Below are 6,398 nucleotides of genomic sequence, written 5' to 3'. Positions count from 1 at the left end.
AGGATCCTCTCCGGACGATCTCCGTGCCCTATCTCCTCACGAACAACCGATTGTCACTAATCTGGATATCGTAACGAAACAAGCTGGATACGGTTACGCAACCCCCATTTACAAATGATCCGAAAAAACAATTTTCAGGTCGTTAGCAATGACCGCTCATCTATAAATCGATGTGCCGTGTGACGTGCACGTGTTGTTGTGGCTGCAAGTTGCAGGTTTCGTAATCGCCGGCACATGGAGGCTCCGGTTACCTCTGACCTCTAGTTTCAGAGCGATACAATGCAACGCCGGTTACTTAGAACATTTTTTCATGACAGTACTTATGCTTAATTAACAATTTACTGATAACCGGATACTTAATGAAACTGCATTCACTAAAAGAAACAAAACCGCATTCGCTCAGCAGAGCATTAAATAAAAATTCAGGGGAAACATAAAGTTTAAAAATAAAGTAAAGCAAACGTCCATGGGATGGCGTACAAATGCACGCACAGGACTGAAAGTGCTAACGTCCACTCACACAGTGGTCCGCACAAGGGCACGGAGTGGACTGCACTGGGCGACGGACCCTCGCCCCGGGGGTAATGACCGCTAGGGGCTTCGGCATATCCGTCTAATGGCTTTGAACCTTGAGAACCTAATAGATACTTATTGCAATACGCACTAAGGTCAAGCACAGATTTTATAAGCCTTCTATATCTATTTTTGATCATACATAGCGTAGCGAGCAGCGTACAGCTTACAGCTAGCGGTGTTCCAAGCGAGCACTCTTGAAATTCTCAACAAAGGACCGAAGGAAACTGAAAGTTGAACAGTACAAAGTGTTGAGTGAGACAATGTTTTCTTACATTGCATTCGGCAACCGCAGCGAGTTGCATTTGTCAAACCATTTGAAATGGTTTGTTTTTGTTGGACATTCCGTCGAGGTATTACAAAATTATAACAATTACAAGACAAGCGGATTTTTTCAATAATCAATGAGGATACGTATCCGCATTGATTATTGAAAAAATCCGCTGCTAGGCTCAACTCCGTGAGTTGAGCCTAGCAGAGGTGCAGTGGAGGCTAGAATAGAATAGAATATAATATATCTTTATTGGTCACCACAAATTAAAACATACAAAGAGAACTTATACACTAGGAACAATGAACAATAGGCGGCCTTATCGCTAAGAGACTAGAAGAGCCGTTCACCGCTCGCTCTCCGTTTCTCCGCGCAGAGAATCCATCCCCGAGATGAAAAGCTTCTCATCTCTTCACCACTTTGTACATCTCCGCATTGTACTGGTGCAATTGGGTTTTTGGTTAATCTTGGAGCAGAACCTCCTTCAACAGTCTTTAGTAAAAATCGGAGAGATCTGAAATCGGTCCACTTAGATTGCGTGTATACTTCAGTCCTTATTCAGTACTTCAGTATACTACCTAATTCTTCAGCATATAGTAGTTCACTGCTGAACGTAGGCCACTCCCAAAGTACGCCACTGGATGCGATCTATGTTTATAGTATATTTTTCCGCATCTAATCACTACCAGCCACATCTCACAAGTCGTCACCCCCTCTAGCTGGGGGCTTCCTACACTACGTTTGCAGGCGCGGTCTCCACTCCAGAACACGTTATTGTAATTCTTTAACATAACTTTAAATTATGATCGTTATTATGAAGAAACAATTTATGTCCACAATATTTTATCTAATTTAACTGTCTGACTTTGTATGGGTATGGGTATAAACCTGCTAAAAGAAATAACAATAAGTTCTAACAGTTAACTTTACTACGGTCATTGAACTTTTAGAATAAAATTTGCAGGACCTCTAGCAAAAGTGAAATAACCTGTATACGAACACTTCCGCGCTTAACGACGATCGACTTTCAAAAATCAAAAATAAAATTAACCTTGATCGGCATACCTACCTTAAAATCCAATCCAACCAGGAATACGACGTCATTGCATCAAATTTTTCGTCATTATTACTACGTCAAGAGACGTGAAAATTACAGGTGCGGAGCGATAAAAACTAGCCATGTATTTTGTTTTAAACCAATTAAGTAGGTATAAGTAGTCTATTTTTTTAACAATAGAGTACAGTGCTCCAAAATTGATAATGCGCATAGAAATCTTTGACAGATCGGTTGTTTTCGATTATGTGACACATGATATTCACTCCTATTTCTTTCGAACAAGGTGCAAAATGCAAGTGTTTTTTTAAGGCTCTTATGATTTAATGATTCGGGTGTGAAGATTTGCATGTGCATTATTAATTTTGGACAAGTGTACTGAGTAGGTATGTCTCTCGCACATTCCCAATATTGACAGATCACTCTGTCATTGTTAGGACCAATAGGATATAGCATGGACCAATAGCAACGCAGTCAAAATATTCGGTACTCGTCTGTTAAAAAAAATTGTCTAGGTATGGTACGTAGGTATACAAAATATGATTTATATAACACTTCTATGATATGTATATATTTTTTTCCTTCTTCCGTCTCAACACCCATTCATCAACAACACAACACCTTCGTACGTGCTTGATAATTATATTTTATTCTTACAATACCTACTTTTCTCCATGATCAGAAATAAGTTATGTAATATAATAATGCTCAATCCTTATCATGAAATTATATTATTCAATTCAATTTTATTTTATAATTGTTATACATATTATAGACATTATATAGTATTTTCGTTATCCATGCCTACTACTTACGTATTTATTAAGGCCGAACTATCTTATTCTTTATTTTACGTAACTGTGACAAACCTAATTCAGGATAAATGGTCCCTCTGATTATCGATAGCTTCAGCAATAAATTAGATCTAACCAGTTTTGGCATCGCACGTTGAATCCAACGTGAAATGTATTAAAGTGGCTGTTATAGTCGAGATTTTTACAGTTCGAACTACTTATTATTCGGCAATGCTGTTAAGTGGGTTAACCTATTACCTAAGGTTCTTTTAGGGATCCGTGGCTCTAAACAGGCAACATCTTTTCTCAGCACCCCAGCTTGCCTGTTCGTGGTCCTTACTCCGGAACTGGCTTCCTATAGAATATATACTCAAAGCTTTATTTTCAATAATCTCATGCTGTCATTATTACAAGAAGTATTTTTTTCGGATTACGTATTTATTCATTAAAATATAAAGCGTAGGGCTAACCTTTACAACAATAAGAATACGGAAGAACCTTATTATCAGAAAAATATATTGAGTAGGTATGTAGGTACTAACATAATAATAATTTGTGTGAACTTTAAATAATCACCCTATTTAAGAGAGGAAATAGTTAAAATCAAGTTTTTATCTATGTACTATATCTAATGAACTTTTTATAGGTAAAATACTGATTTTACAGCGTACTGATGTAGGATGGACTGGGTAGGGATGTTGCACCCCTTTGGTAACAATGTACTAATTTATTACCCCGTATTTACCCCGGTAGGTATACCGTCATAAGAGGCTTGCCTGCAATTTAGCTTGCGTTGACTATCTCTGCGAGTTTCCTGTAGTAAGCATAGACACTCAAAAATTAAGTCCCTACCGATACCTTTACACATACCGAATATAATAATGTGAATAACGAAGTAGGTATTTATTTTACTCGTCATCTTACTACCGTTAAACGGTCAAAGTCTATCTTTTATAGTCTTTGTTTATTCACCGGTAGGTACCTATGTAGTTCAGGATATAAAAAATATGATGGCATTACTTGGTTTTATTTATGGACACGACGCTGGTACGAAACAAATGGAATCTTAGGACTTGTACACTTTGTAGTGTGGAACTTTATTGACACTGAAAATTACCTAAGTTGTCAGAGTTTCAGTTCAAGTCAATAATTTCAGTACAATTACAGTGAGGATAGTATATACTACGCCAGTATATACTAACTATGGTCAGGAGCAATGAAAAAAATCCAGTTAACTATTTCATTCTTGCCACTGTAACTGTAGGGAATTAAATTACCAGTATTATAAATTCATATAAGTACATACCTAAGTATACTTTTACTTATAAATGTGTGTACATAAGGTACATAGAATTTCATTTTTACACCTCAAAGATGTACTTATTTACTAGGTATTACGAGAATAAATGTCTATATAATTTGACTCAAGTTCATTGCTACATCTACGATTTTGTTTTTTTCCGGAAACGGCCAGCAGTTTCTGGGTGTTTCTTTACAAATTGACTTAATTCCTCCAAATTAAATATAAATCACAGCGCCCAAGTGAATAAACTTCTAAACATGATTGTTAGGTCATGGTTGGATGACAAGTTTTATACTGACTCAGTATTCTTCGTTAATTATACTTAAATTAGAAAATTAATAGCCTATACATTTAGTAGGTACAGTTATTAGGTGTATTTGTGAACTAATTTTAACAATTAATAATCACTTCCTAAATGTTGCTTCTTTAATGTTAACAGTTATATAATCATTAACTTAATGAGTAATGAGATGGGTATTGGGTACGTACCGCAGATCAGCGCTTTAATTACAATTAAAGCGCTGATCTATTACTTCGCATACGTGTTTTTTAGTAGTAGAAGTAGGCTTGTCATACACTTTCAGGGAAGTAGTGAAGTAGACCCTACTTTTACTATCTAGTAATTCAATTAACTTTTAATTGTAAAGTGACTCCAAAAAAATCGTAATCCTCCTTTTCGCATCGCCATAGTCAGGTAAAAAGGAGGCTGTTCTCAATTCCTATGTATTGAATTATTGCATTGTGTACTATTTTACTTTATAATGTGTAGATACTGTGCACTGTATGTACTTATACTTATTTATCTTGATCTTAAATCTATGTAGGTACCTAGGTACCTAAGTATACATTGTATACTACGGAAATGGGTACAGCTATGCAGAGTTCCCTACATAATACAGTGAAAATATATATTTTTAACATAAAAAACGTAGCTAATTTGTATTCATGCGTCAGCAATCCCGTCGACATAGCATTTCATCGTCAAACATCATCGCCCATTGTGATCTCTCGGCAATGACCTATCATCTACAGTGCAACTAAAAAGTCCTGACAATAAAGATTTTGCAAATATTTTTTATCATTTTCAGTTATTTAGTTACATATACATTTTAAAAATGAGATACCGATTTATAAAGGCGTGCTTAAATAAATATAATGGATCGATTCAATATTAGTTAGGGTGGACTTCCGTTTTCAGCCCCCCTACTCTTGAAAGGCATGATTTTTTTTAATTTTGAGAATACAAGACAGGCGCAATACATTGCCTTACAAGAGTAGGGGCCGGACTTTATATTTATTTTTATTTATTTATAAACACTTTATTGTACATTATAAAGTTACAATTGATAAAAGGTGAAGAACATTAAAAGAAAACTAACAATGTACAAAGGCGGGCTTATTGCCAAAAAGCAATTTCTTCCAGCCAACCCTTGTTAGGTTGGGAGAAGAGGACATTAACGCTTTCAATCAATTAATAGCACAATATAGTTGCAGTGTATCATATCATAGAATAACGTACTACTGTACATGTTATTCTATGATCATATTCGTATTCTATTCTATATTCTTGGAGAAGGTAAGGTTCCTGTATCCTATCTTCCAGGGTTTATCCTGTCCTAAGCATGGACTATTTCTAACCACGCTGGTCTAATAATACGGGTTCACTTCACTTGCATCGCACCAAAGCAACCAACTTGCCATTCAAGTTGAATACTCTCTAAGATAATGGTAATCGGGCTTAAGTAACATAGACATACCTACATAAAGGAATTTTGTTCCAGTGACACGCAAAAATCTAATCGTATCGGCTTTTTACTAAGGTCATACTGCGATATTCTGACACCTAAGCTGGCCTATCAGTCCTCAAAGGTATGACGTTGAGTTTTGGGACACTCTGTATAACTGCTAGACACTAGGTAAGTAGGTAGGTACCTACTTACTAGAGATATCAGGATACCACAAGCTATGGTTTTCTTTTCCATTAACGACTCCAGTTGGCAGTATTAACAATGTTAATACTAAAATAAAATGTTTTTGTCATCATTTTCAAATTCTAGGCATTAACTATAAATTTACCTAGTCCCGCCATCTGTGGTCCGATAGAAACACTATTTTAACTAGTCGCGTCATCTGTTGTCCAATAGAAAAACTACTTTGACTAGTCCCGCCATCTGTGGTCCGATAGAAACACTATTTTGAATAGTCCCGCCATCTGTGGTCCGATATAAACACTATTGACAGAGATTAGTGACATCTCGAATTTTATATTGAATGCTATTCGTCAATAGATGGCGTGTGACCTACGTTTTGTTTTTATATTTTTGTATGATTAATCGGTAATAATAATAAAAATATATTCTTTTCAGTAAATTACAAAGATAATACTCATGAAATGTATATATT

This window comes from Plutella xylostella, chromosome 22, assembly GCF_932276165.1.
Source record: "Plutella xylostella chromosome 22, ilPluXylo3.1, whole genome shotgun sequence".
Lineage (NCBI taxonomy): Eukaryota > Metazoa > Arthropoda > Insecta > Lepidoptera > Plutellidae > Plutella > Plutella xylostella.
The sequence above is the reverse complement of the archived record's forward strand: the minus strand, read 5'-3'. Positions refer to the sequence as shown.